Source organism: Aquarana catesbeiana, linkage group LG03 (genome assembly GCF_042186555.1).
Source record: "Aquarana catesbeiana isolate 2022-GZ linkage group LG03, ASM4218655v1, whole genome shotgun sequence".
Taxonomy (NCBI): domain Eukaryota; kingdom Metazoa; phylum Chordata; class Amphibia; order Anura; family Ranidae; genus Aquarana; species Aquarana catesbeiana.
Window position 1 is genome coordinate 639,443,731 of NC_133326.1, and position 16,304 is coordinate 639,460,034.

The 16,304-nt window shown below is 44.2% G+C and overlaps 2 non-coding genes across 2 annotated transcripts; both read right to left on the reverse strand.

The window, feature by feature from the left end:
- Positions 1-5,506: 5,506 nt before the first annotated feature.
- On the reverse strand, positions 5,507-5,579 carry TRNAK-UUU (transfer RNA lysine (anticodon UUU)). Its single transcript has one exon. It is a non-coding gene; the product is annotated as a tRNA-Lys (tRNA).
- An 8,569-nt stretch (positions 5,580-14,148) lies between these two features.
- Positions 14,149-14,221, reverse strand: TRNAK-UUU (transfer RNA lysine (anticodon UUU)). Its single transcript has one exon. It is a non-coding gene; the product is annotated as a tRNA-Lys (tRNA).
- Positions 14,222-16,304: the final 2,083 nt, after the last annotated feature.

Sequence of the window (16,304 nt, forward strand, 5' to 3'; positions counted from 1 at the left end):
TACAGAGGAAATGATGAAAAGCAGGGAATATAAACAAATTGATCTGCAGTAAAAAGCAGCACACATTAAACATTGTTAGGCACACAATTAACTCCTTGATTGCCCCTAGATGTTTACCCCTTCCCAGCCAGTGTCATTAGTACAGTGACGGTGTATATTATAGCACTGATCATTGTATTAGTGTGACTGGTGATGTGGCAGTTAAGGCCGGTTCACACTACTGCGATGTCAGACGTCCCATGTGATTTGCACCGCACTGCTATGTGTATCACCCTGGGGTTTAGTCAGGGATGCTCCTCAGAAATTTACTTGCCAGGGGCAGTTACCTTGGTCAATTGTTAGAGATCCATTGATTTCTCCCTAAGCTTGGCCTGGTTGTACTTTTCTCTTCTACCACTGGGTGGCCATGCACTTGGTGGTACTAGATATGAGAAGGACAACTCAAGGTCAGGTTATGGGTATATGGGGTATCTCAGCAAATGGGCAGGGGTTTTCTTGAATCCCTTGGCCTGCTGGGAGAGCCTACATATTTGGGTGGAGTCAGGTGATCTGTGTTCTCTACCACCTGGACGGCTGTCTGGTTGGACATGTGTCGTGTGCCCCCGGCTGCTAGGCCAGAGATTGGGCCTATCCAGGGGGCATCTGGCTACTAGGCTGTGTGAGGGCCTATCCAGAAGTAAGAGAGCAGCGCAGGGTTGGGATTGCGGCTTGCAGTCCAACCAGAAGCGACGGTTCTGAAAACCTGTCAGTGGTCGGAGGTAGAAGGGAATCTGTCACCACAAAGGGACATCACCTTCTTACCGGGGACCACAGTGAGTAACTGAAGCAAGTACCGGAGCAGCATTCTCACCGAACGGGCACGGTGGAGAAACTGGAAACTTCAGGCAGTGATCAAGTCAGGGACACAACCAGTGGAGGTGATGCTTGCAGAGCAGCCTTGTGAGTCAAACCAGGGACCGAGCCAGTCAGCAGGGGTGAAGCTTGAGAAGTATCTGGAGTGCCAAGCTAGGGACCCAGCGGGGAAGCGTGGGTGATTCTTGAGGGGGATACCACTGCAAATATTGGAGGAGCTCAAGCGATTCAGAGTCAGTGAATCAGTAGGTCTAGTGAGAGACTGGGAGCTCAGTGTTAAAGGAACTACAAGAGGCAGTTGTAGTGAAGAAATAAAACCTCTTTTACATCCAAGAAGTGTCTGGCGCCCGATAACTTCTTCCACCTTGCACCCACTATGCCTCACAGCCCACCACAGAAAGATGTCAGGTATCTTTGGCCGGGAAAGTTCTCATTAGACTGGACAAGGCCAGAGACCTTGCTACATATGCAAATCACATGCGATGTCTGTGCGATGCGAATTCAGACATACAGATTGTATGGCTGAATTTGCATTGCATTCGTACCAAACTCGTGCAGGCCCCTTTTTTTTGTTTGCACCAGAATTGGACCGCATGTTTTCACACCCAATGCGATCCGACTCCTGTCCGAATTGACAGTTCGCAGTGCAATATGCAAACCGATCTGGGGGTGTCATTAACTTTGTATTGACACTCCCAGGGGTTCACATAGGGCAGTGTGAACTGCCGGCAGATGACATGCGATGCAGGAACCCGCACTGGGTTCACACGGGTTCTCACATCGCAGCAGTGTGAACCAGCCCTTAGTCAGTTCCCACAAAGCGGCAGTTTAGTGTCACTATCACAGTCCCACTATAAGTCCAATTAGCCTCCTCTAGACCACTGCACCTTCCCAATATCATCTAGGACTAGGTCAATACAGAATTTGCATCACTCTCGGAATCTTTCGTTCATCATATGTTTATCAAGGTTTTTCACCTTAATGCATTATGCTTTAAGACAAAAAACCTTCTGCGCTGCAGCTGCCCCCCAGAGCCCCCCTTTTACTTACTTGGACCCGATTGTTCCAGCGATGAGTTAAACCTAATTTAATTTGTATTGTTTTAAGTATTTTCTTGTTTGGAAATGACACTGACTGGGGGGGGCGCAGTTTGCCATCTTCGCCATAGGCACCAAATGACCTTGTTCTGGCACTACTTGAAGTCTTCCACTGACAGATCCCTGCCCCAAATTGAAGAGAAAGAGAGAAGCAGATGAAGGAGGGGGAGTTGGAGAATGTTACCATGTTTCATGTCATAACCTAAATATGGGTATAACATGAAACTTGGACACAAAGGTGGACTAAGTCTTTAAGCAGGCCTTAAGGAACACATCCCTACAAATATAGGCATCAAATAATCCATTGTGAAGGAAGTGAACCTAGAGAACTCTTCTTTACGGTGACGTGTATTTTTTTTCTGGCTTCTCATCACTTCTATGCTTTTTCCAATGTATCCACTATGTGGCACTGGACACCAAAATTTGTGTTCCTACAGGTTCCGGCAATGGAAATCTGGTGTAGCGTCCTCCCAGTTAGGCTGTTAGGTAAATTTAGTTATTGGCTGCACTATAGTGAGTGAAGTGGTTGTCCCCAGATAGGCTGTTAAGTAAATGTTGTTTTTGGTCCCACTATAGTGAATGGGGTGGTTGTTGATTGTTTTGGTCTGATCTCAGGGCTGCTAAGCTGAGAGTTGCCTCTGGAGCAAACTTCTAAAGCATAGGGGGGGAGATTCAAATGATCAGTTGAATATTTATCATATCCTGGCCAGTCCCTAGAATGGAGCATCCAGAAGATGGCTGGGGAGGTGAAAATAGACAGGAGGCTTGAGCAGATGGTTCTTTCCCCATCAGGATGGGTTCTGGCAATCCTGGGGCCGTTCCCTCTAGGAGAAGAATCACTAGGAAAAGAGACTACAATTTGGGCCTCAGCGGTTGCTGGGCTGAGGGCCTTAGAAGGCATACCTGCAGAGGAGGCATATCTGCTGAAGGACAGGAAAACGACTTTGTTATCTTCCTTACAAAAGATCTACCTGTGAAAGCTGGGTGGCAGACAGCTCCTAAGACACTGTAAGTAAAGATCTTACTGGGGACTGATAGCTGAGCAAAGCAGAAGGAATCTAGCCAGAGATTGCTTTGTAGTTTGCAGTTGTAGGGTCTTAGACATTCTGACCATCCCCTGCTACTTTCAGAAAGCTGTTATCGAGATAGTTTGTTCTCCTGTACTGTGCTGAACATTTTCGAGTATCCCAAGACCCCGAACCCCTTCCTTCTGTTAAAGTTCTGCTGCAATAAATCCTGAAAAGATATCCCCTAAGGTAAAAGAAAATATATCCCCTAGACTGAAATGTAATTGTTGGTGTCCTGGTAAGATTGGTGGCCTCTGGCCTCTGTACTACTAGTAGGAAGAAATTGTCTTTTTCCAGTGGCTCCTTCAGGGGTGAGCACTTGGTGGCAGGTTTTTCACAATCAGCAGAAAGGTACCTGTTGTTAAGTGATAGAGGTCAATCTGCAGTGCAGAAGGTAAAAACCCAGGCCTAACATTTGAGCACCAGACTGTACCAAGCGACCCTGTAACCCCCAGGACTCACAGATACTATGGTAGTTTCACAGCTTATAAAGAAAAAACTGTTAAGCAGCAAGAGTGGGTTAACTCTCAGAGAGCTCACATAGGACATAGCCAGGGTGAAGTATGTAGCCCTTAACCTAAGAGTTCTATAAGCTCTGAAGATATGTGTCACATTTTTCAACTTTTAACCTTGCAATTGATCCTCTGAGTGGAGGTTAGGTGGTGTTGACACAAAGGTCCAACAAGAAAAACACTTAGTTTGGCTTAAGTTCTGTTTGACTGTGAAGGGTCTTATTTCATTTCAGATGTTTCCTTGCTGTCTCAATTGACTCTGCAGTCAGTATAGAAGTACAAAGGGAGGTGACATCATAAGAGACACCCTTCTCCTCTGCATGCACACTTATGGTCAAATTCTTTAAAGTTTTGATAGTGGAGTACCTGGCTGCCACCTCAAGGCACTAAGATTGCAGTTAAATATTTTGCAATGTTAGGTATATAAATCAATGATTTGATGCAGCTTACAACTGGTGTTGGAGAGGATCTTCCATTTACTATCTGTGGAAGTTCATGCAGGCATGTCAAAGCTTCCCTAAGAAATAAACATGGTGGTATAGAGAACACCTGTGGCATAAATGTGGCATAATTATGGTGTGGCTTGATGTTGCTGCAGCCACAATGCAGAGCACTAACCAGTATACGATCACAGCACTGTCAGTATGCCAGGTAGGAGGCAAACCCACACACTTCTAAACCATAGACAAGGTATGCATTGTGATCTGGCCAAGTTTTGCCCTTTTTCATAAACCTTCACAGCAGCCAAGCCTTTAACATCTAACACACTGTCTGAATTTGGTATCTTCTTGTTCTGCGTGCCTTTTCAGCCGTTGAATGCATGTGTTTACTAAAAGCTTGTACTTTTGAAGCTTTAATCTTGCCCCATGCATCCACCACAAATACAGTATCTCTGCTACCCAAAATGCAAGCCTTTGCGACTTGTTGCACAGCCCTTGGAACCCAGCACTCTGTAGTGGGAGTGGGAGCATGGATTTGTAAAGGGGAAATAGCAGTGATTTCTTCCATCTTCTTCATAGTGGTTGGCTTCAATTGTAGACAATGGAGATCCCATAGCACGGCCACGTTTCTGTCTGTTGAAGCTAAATTTGTGGTTTAGATAGGTGTTGTTAAGCCAAAGGTTGAACCTGAATAACATTTAGTTTGACTTGGGTTTTGTTTACTATGAAGGGTCTAATCTAATTTCACACATTTCTTTTTTTCAGCCTCAAAAGTCTTTGCAGTCAGTATAGAAGTACAAAGGGAGGTGACATCCTAGGTCATCGCCTTTTGCTCTACTTGTAGCTTCAATCCACAGAACCTATGGTCAAACTCTTTAGGCCCCTTTCACACTGGGGCGGTTTGCAGGCGCTATTGCGCTAATAATAGTGCCTGCAAACCGACCCAAAACAGCTACTGCTGTGTCTCCAGTGTGGAAGCCCCGAGGGCTTTCACACTGGAGCGGTGCGCTAGCAGGACGGGGAAAAAAGCCCTGCTAGCAGCATCTTCGGAGCAGGGAAGGAGCGGTGTATACACCGCTCCTTCCCTGCTCCTGCCTATTGAAATCAATGGGACAGCATGGCTATACCACCGGCAAAGCGCCTCTGCAGAGGCGCTTTGCGGTTGTTTTTAACCCTTTCTTGGCCGCTAGTGGGGGGTAAAACCGCCCCGCTAGCGGCCGAATACTGACGGTAAAGCGCCGCTAACAATAGCGGCGCTTTACCGCCGACGCCGATACCACCAAAAGAAAGCTCTATCTGTCTCAAAAAAATGATAAAAAATGATAAAAAATTTATTTTGGGTTCAGCATTGCATGACCGCACAATTGTCATTCAAACTGCAACAGTACTGAAAGCTGAAAATTGGCCTGGGCAGTAAGGGGTTAAAAGTGCCTCGTATTTAACTATGATTCTTGTCGTTTAATTTATGTTGTTCCTGGTTATAGATATGTTTTAAGTCATCTTTTTATTTTTTAAACGGTATAAAAAAAAAAAGCAGTCGCCCGAACAGGGACTTGAACCCTGGACCCTCAGATTAAAAGTCTGATGCTCTACCGACTGAGCTATCCGGGCTCCTGGAGCTTGCAGTTTTCACAATTTCATTTTTTATATACTGAAAGTATAGTTATTATATCTAAGTAAGTTTCAATAGTCTTATTTTTCCAACTTGTTTTTTTTTTAATTAGTGAGAAAATGTAATCATATAGATTATGGTAAGAAGGGGTTTCTTTATTTTACCATAATCTATGTGGTTATGCTTTATTGTGCGGTCCCAAGCCCTGTGCCATAGAAGCCATAGTTTCCATACACTGCATTGATGATATACAATATGCTATACTTGCAGTATACATCAGTGGTTTTGGATGTGCATTAGGGAGTAAAGGAATGATTTTCATCAGCTCACTGTCCAGAAATTGAGGATAATTCTCTTACCTTCTTACTTTTAAGATATGCGATAGCATGTACTGTTCTAAGAAAGATCCATTATTCCATGCAGTATTTTAATCAATAAAAGATTTTCAAACCCAACAACAAAAGTTAGCCGCCCAACGTGGGGCTCGAACCCACGACCCTGAGATTAAGAGTCTCATGCTCTACCGACTGAGCTAGCCGGGCTGTTGAAAAGGCATTACCCATAAAGTACTACATATATAAAAAAAGGAGGGGAATACAAATGTATTATCTATTTGTTAGCTTTAACAGCTGAGTGTTTTACTAGTTTTTTCAGAGACATATCGATAGACTAATTCTATATATTTTCTGATCTACAGAAAACAATGTACAACTTTGAATCACGTCTTAGGCAATAGTGACACCATGTGGCCATTGAAAGAAACAACATTAGCAAGCCTTAAAGTGTAGCTAAAGGCAAAACTTTCTTTGTAGATTTGTATAGTGTGGAGATGGATTAGAACACCTGTTTTTATTGCCGTCTGTGCCCCCATTAGGGAGATTCACCCTTGTTATTTGTCCTGTTTACTGTTATCACAGAGTGAATGTGAAAGAAAATCCTAAACTTTGGGTTGACACCAGAATAGTAATAGAGGGGAAATCTTCCAATGGGGACACTAGTTCTGGCGACAAACCTGGATTCCTTCACTTTGGTGGAATTTCCTCTTACTTCCTGTTTTAGTTATGGGACAGGATGGGGTCCGCAGCCGAGTGGGGCCCGGGGAGGATGAGGAATGCATACTGTACTTGCCAACTTTTTTTTTTTTTAATTGACTGATTTCTTGCCACACAGGCTCCACCTCCTGGTTCTGTAAAAGGCACGGAGACGAGCACAGTGAGTCCTGAGCTGCGCTGAGGCCCGATGGAGAGTCCTGGGTCCCAGCGCCGCACTATCCCTGTCTGACTGAGACTCAGCTATCTCTCTCACTGGCTGCCTCCTATCACATCGTGCCACCCGGAGAGTCAGTGACAGTCTGAGCAAGTAACTCTCTGGACGGCTGCACGCCCAGGTGCATGAATGGGGGGGTGGTACTCCTTGGGAGGGTGAATTGTCCTGGGGGGTCTGTACTCTTAGGGGGTGAATTCTCCTGGGGGGGTGAATTGTCCTGGGGGGGTCTGTACTCCTGGAGGGGGTCTGTACAGATGAAGGGGGTTGAGTTGTCCTGGGGGAGTCTGTACAGATGGGGCTGGTTTGTCCAGGGGGGTCTGTACTGATGGAGGAGGCTCTATACTGATGGAGGAGGGTCTGTACTGAAGGAGGACTATGGGGGGAGGGGGGTGACGCCATGTTTTTCCGCACCGGGTGACACCAACCATAGTGATGCCACTGGTAACTGGGGACAGCTGATGTAAGGAGGGACTCTACTAGGAATGCCTGACGTAAGGGGGGACTCTACTAGGAATGCCTGACGTAAGGGGGGACTCTACTGGGGGCACCTGATGTAAGGAGGGACTCTACTGGGGCTCCTGATGTAAGGAGGGACTCTACTGGGGGCACCTGATATAAGGAGGGACTCTACTGGGAATGATTGATGTAAGGAGGGACTCTACTGGGGGCACCTGATGTAAGGAGGGACTCCACTGGGGGCACCTGATGTAAGGAGGGACTGTACTGGGAATGCCTAATGTAAGGAGGGACTCTACTGAGAATGCCTGATATAAGGATGGACTCTGCTGGGGACACCTGATGGCATCTGGTGGCAGGCGACGTGGCAAGTGACACACTCGGGGCTCCCACTGAGTTGAACTATTTAATTTTATATTACAATGAAATTATAGAAATAATGCGCTTTAATCATCCTGACACCATAACAACCATGGTGCCGTGATGATTGAAGCGCTAACACCAGGTGTTTGGAGTATCTTTATCTGTTGATTGTTAAACTTTCTGGAATACACATATTTCTATTGTGGTGTAGGATCTGGGCCTGCTGTCCCTCCATCCCTCTTTCTTTCTTTCTTTTGCTCTCTTTCTCCCTTTGTTTCTCCCCTCCATCCCTCATTCATCTCAGACTCTAACCACACCCCCTTTGAGTCATGCCCCTTTAAGCCACGCCCACAATTTACTACCGCTTTAAGTATAACATATTATGTTATCAGCTTTTCAGTTTGTTTTCTGTTTATATAATAAATTCATTTTTTTGCAGTATGTGTGTTTTTATCGGAAACAAATATTCCGCGCTTAGGATCAGTGATAACAAGGAACTGCAGCCCCCCAAGCAAAATGGAGACACCGAAGTGAAATCCACATAAACAAAATATTCTAAAGGGGAATGGCGCTGTTCGCAAATATAAAGAACCAACAAATATGATGCGCAACCAAAAAAATTTTTTGTTTGTAATAGAAAAAAGAAGAAAGAAGAAAAAAAATATATATATTTAAAACAGTAAATGTGCAAAGTGCCCCAGAGTTCACTGCAACATGTATAAGAAAACTCTAACTGAAATAATATAAATTAAACCAATACGTGATGGCATAGGGTGTGAATGGGTGGATCACAACCATAAGTAAAGTATTGTTGCAAAATCGTGCATGATAAAAAATATCAAAGAAATATATCATAAAAAATGTCATAAAAAGTAATGTCGTTGTTTAGGAAACCCACTCAAGTGTCCAATATCATATGTAATACATACAGAATGTGTATAAGTGTCCCAAATGAACTTAATGTTCTTCCTGATGTGAATAGTGAATGAAAAAATGTGTTATGAAAGTGAAAAAAGTAAAAAATAAAACATAAAAAATGTTAAATGGAATATAAATAAATTAACATATGTATTGCAATCAAAATTGTCCAATATAAATTTTCCAATGGAGGTATGTCTGACAGGTGTATTATCCTCAACGAACAATGATGTTTGGTGTATCCGTGATTGGCAGGCCCCCTCTTGTGCCCCCACTCACCAGAAAGCCCAACCCCTGCAGGGGTGAAGGGCAAAAGTAGATCCTGTGTCCGGAATCCTGGAGCCCCGAAATCCCCCTCTCAGGTTCAGCGAGCCCCCTCCTTCTGGATCCGCGTTGTCCTTCACATAAGTATCCACCGGAACAAAATATGTGTGGAGAAACAAGGAATCCTCATAGTATAAATCCGTTTGGAAATAAAAGTTTATTATCAAACACCAAACATCATTGTTCGTTGAGGATAATACACCTGTCAGACATACCTCCATTGGACAATTTATATTGGACAATTTTGATTGCAATACATATGGTAATTTATTTATATTCCATTTAACATTTTTTATGTTTTATTTTTTACTTTTTTCACTTTCATAACACATTTTTTCATTCACTATTCACATCAGGAAGAACATTAAGTTCATTTGGGACACTTATACACATTCTGTATGTATTACATATGATATTGGACACTTGAGTGGATTTCCTAAACAACGACATTACTTTTTATGACATTTTTTATGATATATTTCTTTGATATTTTTTATCATGCACGATTTTGCAACAATACTTTACTTATGGTTGTGATCCACCCATTCACACCCTATGCCATCATGTATTGGTTTAATTTATATTATTTCAGTTAGAGTTTTCTTATACATGTTGCAGTGAACTCTGGGGCACTTTGCACATTTACTGTTTTAAATATATATTTTTTTTTCTTCTTTTTTCTATTACAAACAAAAAATTTTTTTGGTTGCGCATCATATTTGTTGGTTCTTTATATTTGCGAACAGCGCCATTCCCCTTTAGAATATTATGTGTGTTTTTATCGGCATCTTTATATAAATAATTTATATTTTCTCATATTATATACCATTGGGGGGGATTTTGTCATAGTAGACAGAATCTGGAACAGCTGTGCATTGCAGCCAATCAGATTCTATCTTTCGTTTGCAAAGCTTAACTTGTGGGTCTAATGCACCTGTGCACGTGGAGTAACACGTGCTCGCCAATGCCCGTGACCAGGCAGAGGCTGCAGTCATGTGAAGAATAAAACATTAAGGCATTTCCCCGACTTACAAATGAGCCCCTTGTGTGCAGCAATAATGTACGGAATTACGAAATTTTTCATCCTATGTCACTAGACACTTGTGACTGATGTTTGTTGCATTCAAAGGGACACGCAGAGCCCTTGCCCACTCCACCAGTCCAGTGTACTTCTGGTACCTCACTCCCAGTAACAGAATGGAGTCCCGCTGAGCACCTAGCGGGTCCCAGGCATGCACATTCTCTCTTTCCTTCCCCTACCTAGTGATCAGGCCTTAGATCTCCATAACGCTAACCTGATCCCGGAGACCTGAGTAGAAAGACAGCTAAGGAGGGAGTCAGATCACTTATGTGTCCAGTATAGGACTATGAGCTCTGCATTGTACTTGATGATGTCTGAAGACCTCTGACAGTTGCAGTATACAATACAAGAGGCTGCGGGGACCAGTGTAGAAGCACAGAGGAAGATTAGGTAAGTAGAACTGATTCTTCCTCTCCACCAGACCTAAATGGGAATTTAATCCTTGACATGTGGAGGCAGCTTTAGCTTAGGCTGGGTGAGCCAGTGGTCCACTTCTAATATATGGGTTAACGGATACTTTAACCACTTCAATACCATAGCCAAAAGGCGGCTACAGCGTGGCAATCTAGTTCTGGGAGGGCATCCATGGATGTCCTCCCAGAGCATTCCTCCGGCGCACCCCTTGGGGCGCATATCAGGCATGCTCCATGAGCGGTGTGTCCTTTGGACACAGCTAATCACAGATTGAGGCAAAGGTCCAATCACAGCAGCCCTTTACTATGTGATCAGCTGTGTTCAGTCACAGCTGATCACATGTAAACAAACTTGCCGGTTATCGCATTCCTTTCCTCATGCGCTGTCACCATGTGAGGAAAGGAGAGACGATAACCAGCAAGGCTGAAGGGGCACAGGCACACTGATAATTAGGGCACTGCTCATCAGTGGTATACAAAGTGTTGGGCTAACATAAAATTTCAAGTAAAAACAAATTCAAATACAGATATAAATAAAAGTGTTCAAACGTGAATATGTGTTTAAATATGTAACAGTCCTAAAGAGATGATGCCCCTGGAAGAAGTCATTTGATGACGAAACACGTAGGGCATAGAGGCTTATCTACGTCATCGTGTTGGAAGTGACGGCGGGTGCCATTTTTACCTGCAGGATGTTTATGCACATTTTATCTATGCGAGTGACACTCTATTTAAAAAAACAATGCTTTTAAGGTTTTACAGTGTTTTTTCATTTATATACATTACGTGTCTGAGAGTTCTGGATTTCCACTGTGAAGTATACTCTGAGGCAGTATCTTTATTCAATCCATGACCTGTACTGGAGTGTGATTTTAAAGGGAAAGTCCCCAAAGCTTGCCAGACCTGCCTGTCACCAGGGGGTCCTGGCGTTTTGGTAAGAGTACATCTTGTCCATGTGTTGGTGGTCGGCCTCTGTGGTGAAGGGAGTGTGATGTGACTCACCTTTGATCTCTGGCTGCACAATCTCCTCACCATCATCTCTTTAGGACTGTTACATGTTTAAACACATATTCATGTTTGAACACTTTTATTTATATCTGTATCTGAATTTATTTTTACTTGAATTTTCATGTTAGCACAAAGCTTTGTATACCAATCTTTATTGTGATAAATATGTCACTGATGTGTTTGCAGCTCATGTACTTTATCAGAGTTGGCTCAGGCATAGTATTTTTTCATTTCTATTTACTTGATTATCAGTGCAGCCCCATCGGTGCAACTTATCAGTGCCCATCAGTGCAGCTTATCAGTGTCCATTAGTGCCGCCTAACAGTTCTCATCAGTGCCGCCTATCAGTGCTCATCAGTGCCGCCTATCAGTGCAGCCTCTAAGAAACTAAAGCCTCGTACACACGATCCTATTGTTGACAGACAGAGCGTCAGACTTTTGTCCGAAGGGCGTGTGCCAGGAACTTGTCTTGCATACTAACGGCACACAATTGTCAGCCAACAAACACGAACGTAGTGACGTACTACGTGGAATTTTAGCTCTTGAGCAGCACCCTTTGAGCACCTTCTGCTAATGTCGTGTTTGGTGAGCATTGATTCCAAGCATGTTTGTTTGTCCTTTGGACTTTTGTGTGACGGACTTGTGTACAGACGATACGAAAATCTGACAACAGACCGTTGTCCACCGAAAATTTACTAGCCTGCCATCCAACATTTGTTGGCGGAAAGTTGTCCAACAATTGTCTGATGGAGTGTACTAAAGGTCGGATTTTAGGCAAACAGTCTGTCATCACACAATTCCCGGACAAAAATCCGATCTTGTATACGAGGCTTAAGAAAAAAAAATCAGTGTTTTTCTATTTGCCTTGCAAAAAATAAAAAAACGCAGTGGTGATTAAATACCACCAAAAGAAAGCTCTATCTGTCTCAAAAAAAATGTAATTTGGTACAGTGTTGTATGTCATTCAAAGTGAGAGAGTTCTGAAAGCTGAAAATTGGCCTGGGCAGAGAGTGAATAAAACTGCACTGCATTGAGGTGCTTAAAGTGGTTGTAAACCCTTACATATACCCTATTAGGTGACTGGCCTCAAGTGACACACAGAGAGGAAATAAACCCTCCTACATACGTTATACCTGTTTATTTGCAGTCATTTGTACTCTACATTGTTGCAAAATTCAGAGATGAAAAGGATTTTATACAGATTCAAAAAGCAGGGGGCGGAGAGCTACAGTTACACACTGTAAAAGCACTCTAATTGGAGGCAAGAGACACACACCCCTTCACACAGCATACAGGAACAGATCTGAGGCTGTCAATTAGATGAAGTTTCCTCCCCGTCACCATTTTCTCTTGGTGTCAGGAAAACTTGTCAGAAGCAACTCATGCTAATAGAAGAGGAATAAAGCAGCAGAGAGAAATGACACTTAGTGCCCACCAGTGACATCTATCAGTGCCCATCAGTACCGCTAATCAGTGCCCACCAGTGCCACCTATCAGTGCCTCATCATCAGTGTCACCTATCAGTGCTGCCTATCAGTGCTGCCTACCAGTGCCCATCAGTGCCACTTATCAGTGCCCATCAGTTCCGCCTATCAGTGCCACCTATCAGTGCCTATCAGTGCCACCTCTCCATGTCGCCTATCAGTGCCCATCTGTGCCACCCATCCGTACAGCCTCATCAGTGCCTCCTGATCAGTGCCCACCAGTACCATCTCATCAGTACCAATCAGTGCAGCCTCATCAGTGCCTCCTGATCAGTGCCCACCAGTACCATCTCATCAGTACCCATCAGTGCAGCCTCATCAGTGCCTCCTGATCAGTGCCCACCAGTACCATCTCATCAGTGCCTATCAGTGCCACCCATCAGTGCAGCCTCATCAGTGCCTCCTGATCAGTGCCCACCAGTACCATCTCATCAGTACCCATCAGTGCAGCCTCATCAGTGCCTCCTGATCAGTGCCCACCAGTACCATCTCATCAGTGCCACCCATCAGTGCAGCCTCATCAGTGCCTCCTGATCAGTGCCCACCAGTACCATCTCATCAGTGCCCATCAGTGCCACCCATCAGTGCAGCCTCATCAGTGCCTCCTGATCAGTGCCCACCAGTACCATCTCATCAGTACCCTTCAGTGCCACCTCATCAGTGCCCATCAGTGAAAGAGAAATATTACTTGTTGGGAAAATTTTATAACAAAATATGAAAAATGTTTTGTTTTTTCTAAATTTTCGGTCTTTTTTTATTTTTAGCAAACAATAAAAACCCCAGCAGTGATTAAATACCACCAAAAGAAAGCTCTATTTGTGCGAAAAACATTATTAAAAATTCATATGGATACAGTGTTGCATGACCGCGCAATTGTCATTTAAAGTGTGACAGCGCTGAAAGCTTAAAATTGGCCTGGGCAGGAAGGGGGTGAAAGTGTCCTGTAGGCAAATGGTTAAAGAAGAATCGCAGGAATAGATATTCTATACAGTTATATTGATCCAGGTTGGACCAACGTAACACAAAGCTCTGCCATAGATGGTCTTTCACCATAACTGCCTTACCATGCTTAACGTCTTTGTGTGGGGGTGGCCATCTCGATGGAGGTGGTGCTTTGCTTCCTCATACCAGAGTAGGGTACTGTTTAGGTACAATAATCATTTCCAGATGTTTCCTGTACCATTGAAATTTTATTTTTTTTTAGTTCGGGTTCTTTTCAGTTTATAGTCATTTATATGAGTATTATAAAATTGAGCGCCCGAACAGGGACTTGAACCCTGGACCCTCAGATTAAAAGTCTGATGCTCTACCGACTGAGCTATCCGGGCTCTGTGTGCTCAGGGATAGTTCAGCCTTTTTGTAAGTACTGGAGAACCACATTCCTCGGTCAATTGCTCCTATTCCTTTGGACAAATCTCTGCATTCTTTCATGAGACCTAATCTCTGGTTGTCACTATGAGAGTTACATTATTAGAAAAAAGAGTATTTTCAGCCTCTAATGTCCTAATATTGTAAATAAAATGACACCACATACTGCGCCAATGATGAGCATACAAGTTAAAGCGGAGTTCCGCAATAAAAGTCAGCAGCTACAAATACTGCAGCTGCTGGCTTTTAAAATAAGGACACTTACCTGTCCAGGGTACCCGCAATGTCCTCACCCGAAGCCGACCCGTCCCTCGGCTCCCGAGTGGAGGCGCCGGCATCTTCAGTAAGGGTCCTTTCACACTGGGGCGGTTTGCAGGCGCTATTGCGCTAATAATAGCGCCTGCAAACCGACCCGAAAGTGCCGCTGCTTTAATTCCAGTGTGAAAGCCCCGAGGGCTTTCACACTGGAGCGGTGCGCTAGCAGGACAGAAAAAAAGTCCTGCTAGCAACATCTTCGGAGCGGTGAAGGAGCGGAGTGTATACCGCTCCTTCACCGCTCCTGCCCATTGAAATCAATGGGACGGCACGGCTATACCGTGCAGTATAGCCTCTGCAGAGGCACTTTGCGGTGGTTTTAAGCCTTTCTCGGCCGCTAGCAGGGGGGTAAAACCGCCCCGCTAGCGGCCGAATACCGACGGTACAATAGTGGCGCTTTACCACCGACAACGCCCCCGCCCCAGTGTGAAAGGGGCCTAAGGGAATCAGGAAGCGAAGCCTTACGGTTTCACATCCTGGTTCCCTACTGCACATGTGCGAGTCGTGCTGCGCTTTCTGAGCGGACCCTATTATCTTCTGGGACCTGTGTGTCTCCCACAAGACAGTGGAGGGGCCGGACATGGTGTAGATCACCGCGGATTCTGCAGCGATCTTTCGCCGGAAGTTGGAGCAAATACCTGGATTATCCCCCCTCCCCCCTGAAAGGTGCCAAATGTGACACGGGAGGGGGAGGGGGATCCAAAAAGCAGAAGTTCCATTTCTGAGTGGAACTCGGCTTTTAAGTGAACAAACCAAAAATATAAAAAAACAAAACACTCAAACTTTTGAAGGTCTTAACAAACTTCTGCTGCTGCCTTTTCCTAAAAATCACAAAGCCATACACCGTATTCATATCCATAGGTGAGGCTGCGCAGTGATGAATCAAAATCAATTAACAAAAATTGTGCAAAAAATGAAGCCCCCCGTTCACACCGGTGTGGCTTTGAAATTGTGCTACTTCAGTGCGCTATCAAAGCCACACATCAGTGCGATTTGCACCGCCGATTTGCATTGCGGCTTGCGACTTCGTTTAACGGAAGTCTATGCAAGTCACAATGAAACCAGTAAAAAGTAGTACAGGAACCTTTTTCATAATCGCTGTGACATGAGTTGCGGCCATATCAATGATTCCATTGCTGGCAATGGGGTGCGACTTGTCATGCGATTTGGAACTGTGAAATCGCATGACAAGTCGCACCGGTGTGAACAGGTTCTAAATCATAGTCCCATTAAAAAAAAAAAGTACCATTTACCAATTGCCTACCGGGCACTTTTAACCCCTTCCTGCCCAGGACATTTTTCAGCTTTTAGTGCTCTCACACTTTTAAGGCTGGGTTTACATCTCCGTGCAGAGCGGCTCACAGCAGGGCTCTGGTGCATCCCTGTTCATTGTTTCAGGACAGATTTTTTTGGCTGACTTCGGACCTGAAACAGACCAGAAGACACACAGGACAATTCGCAATGTGCAATTAACTCTGCAGCTAAGGTTGCCACCTTTTCTTCAAGTCAAACCCGAACAGTTTAGTGGCGCAGAGCAATTTTTTATTTACAGTATATACTATACAGTACATATATTTTGTGATTAAATAACATTTATAATCATATGATGTTAATCAAAAGGGTCTCCTTTACATCAGAGTCCACAGAGTTCCCCTTTTAAACCTGAATCCACAGAGTTCCCCTTTACATCTGAATCCACAGAGTTCCCCCTTTACATCTGAATACGCA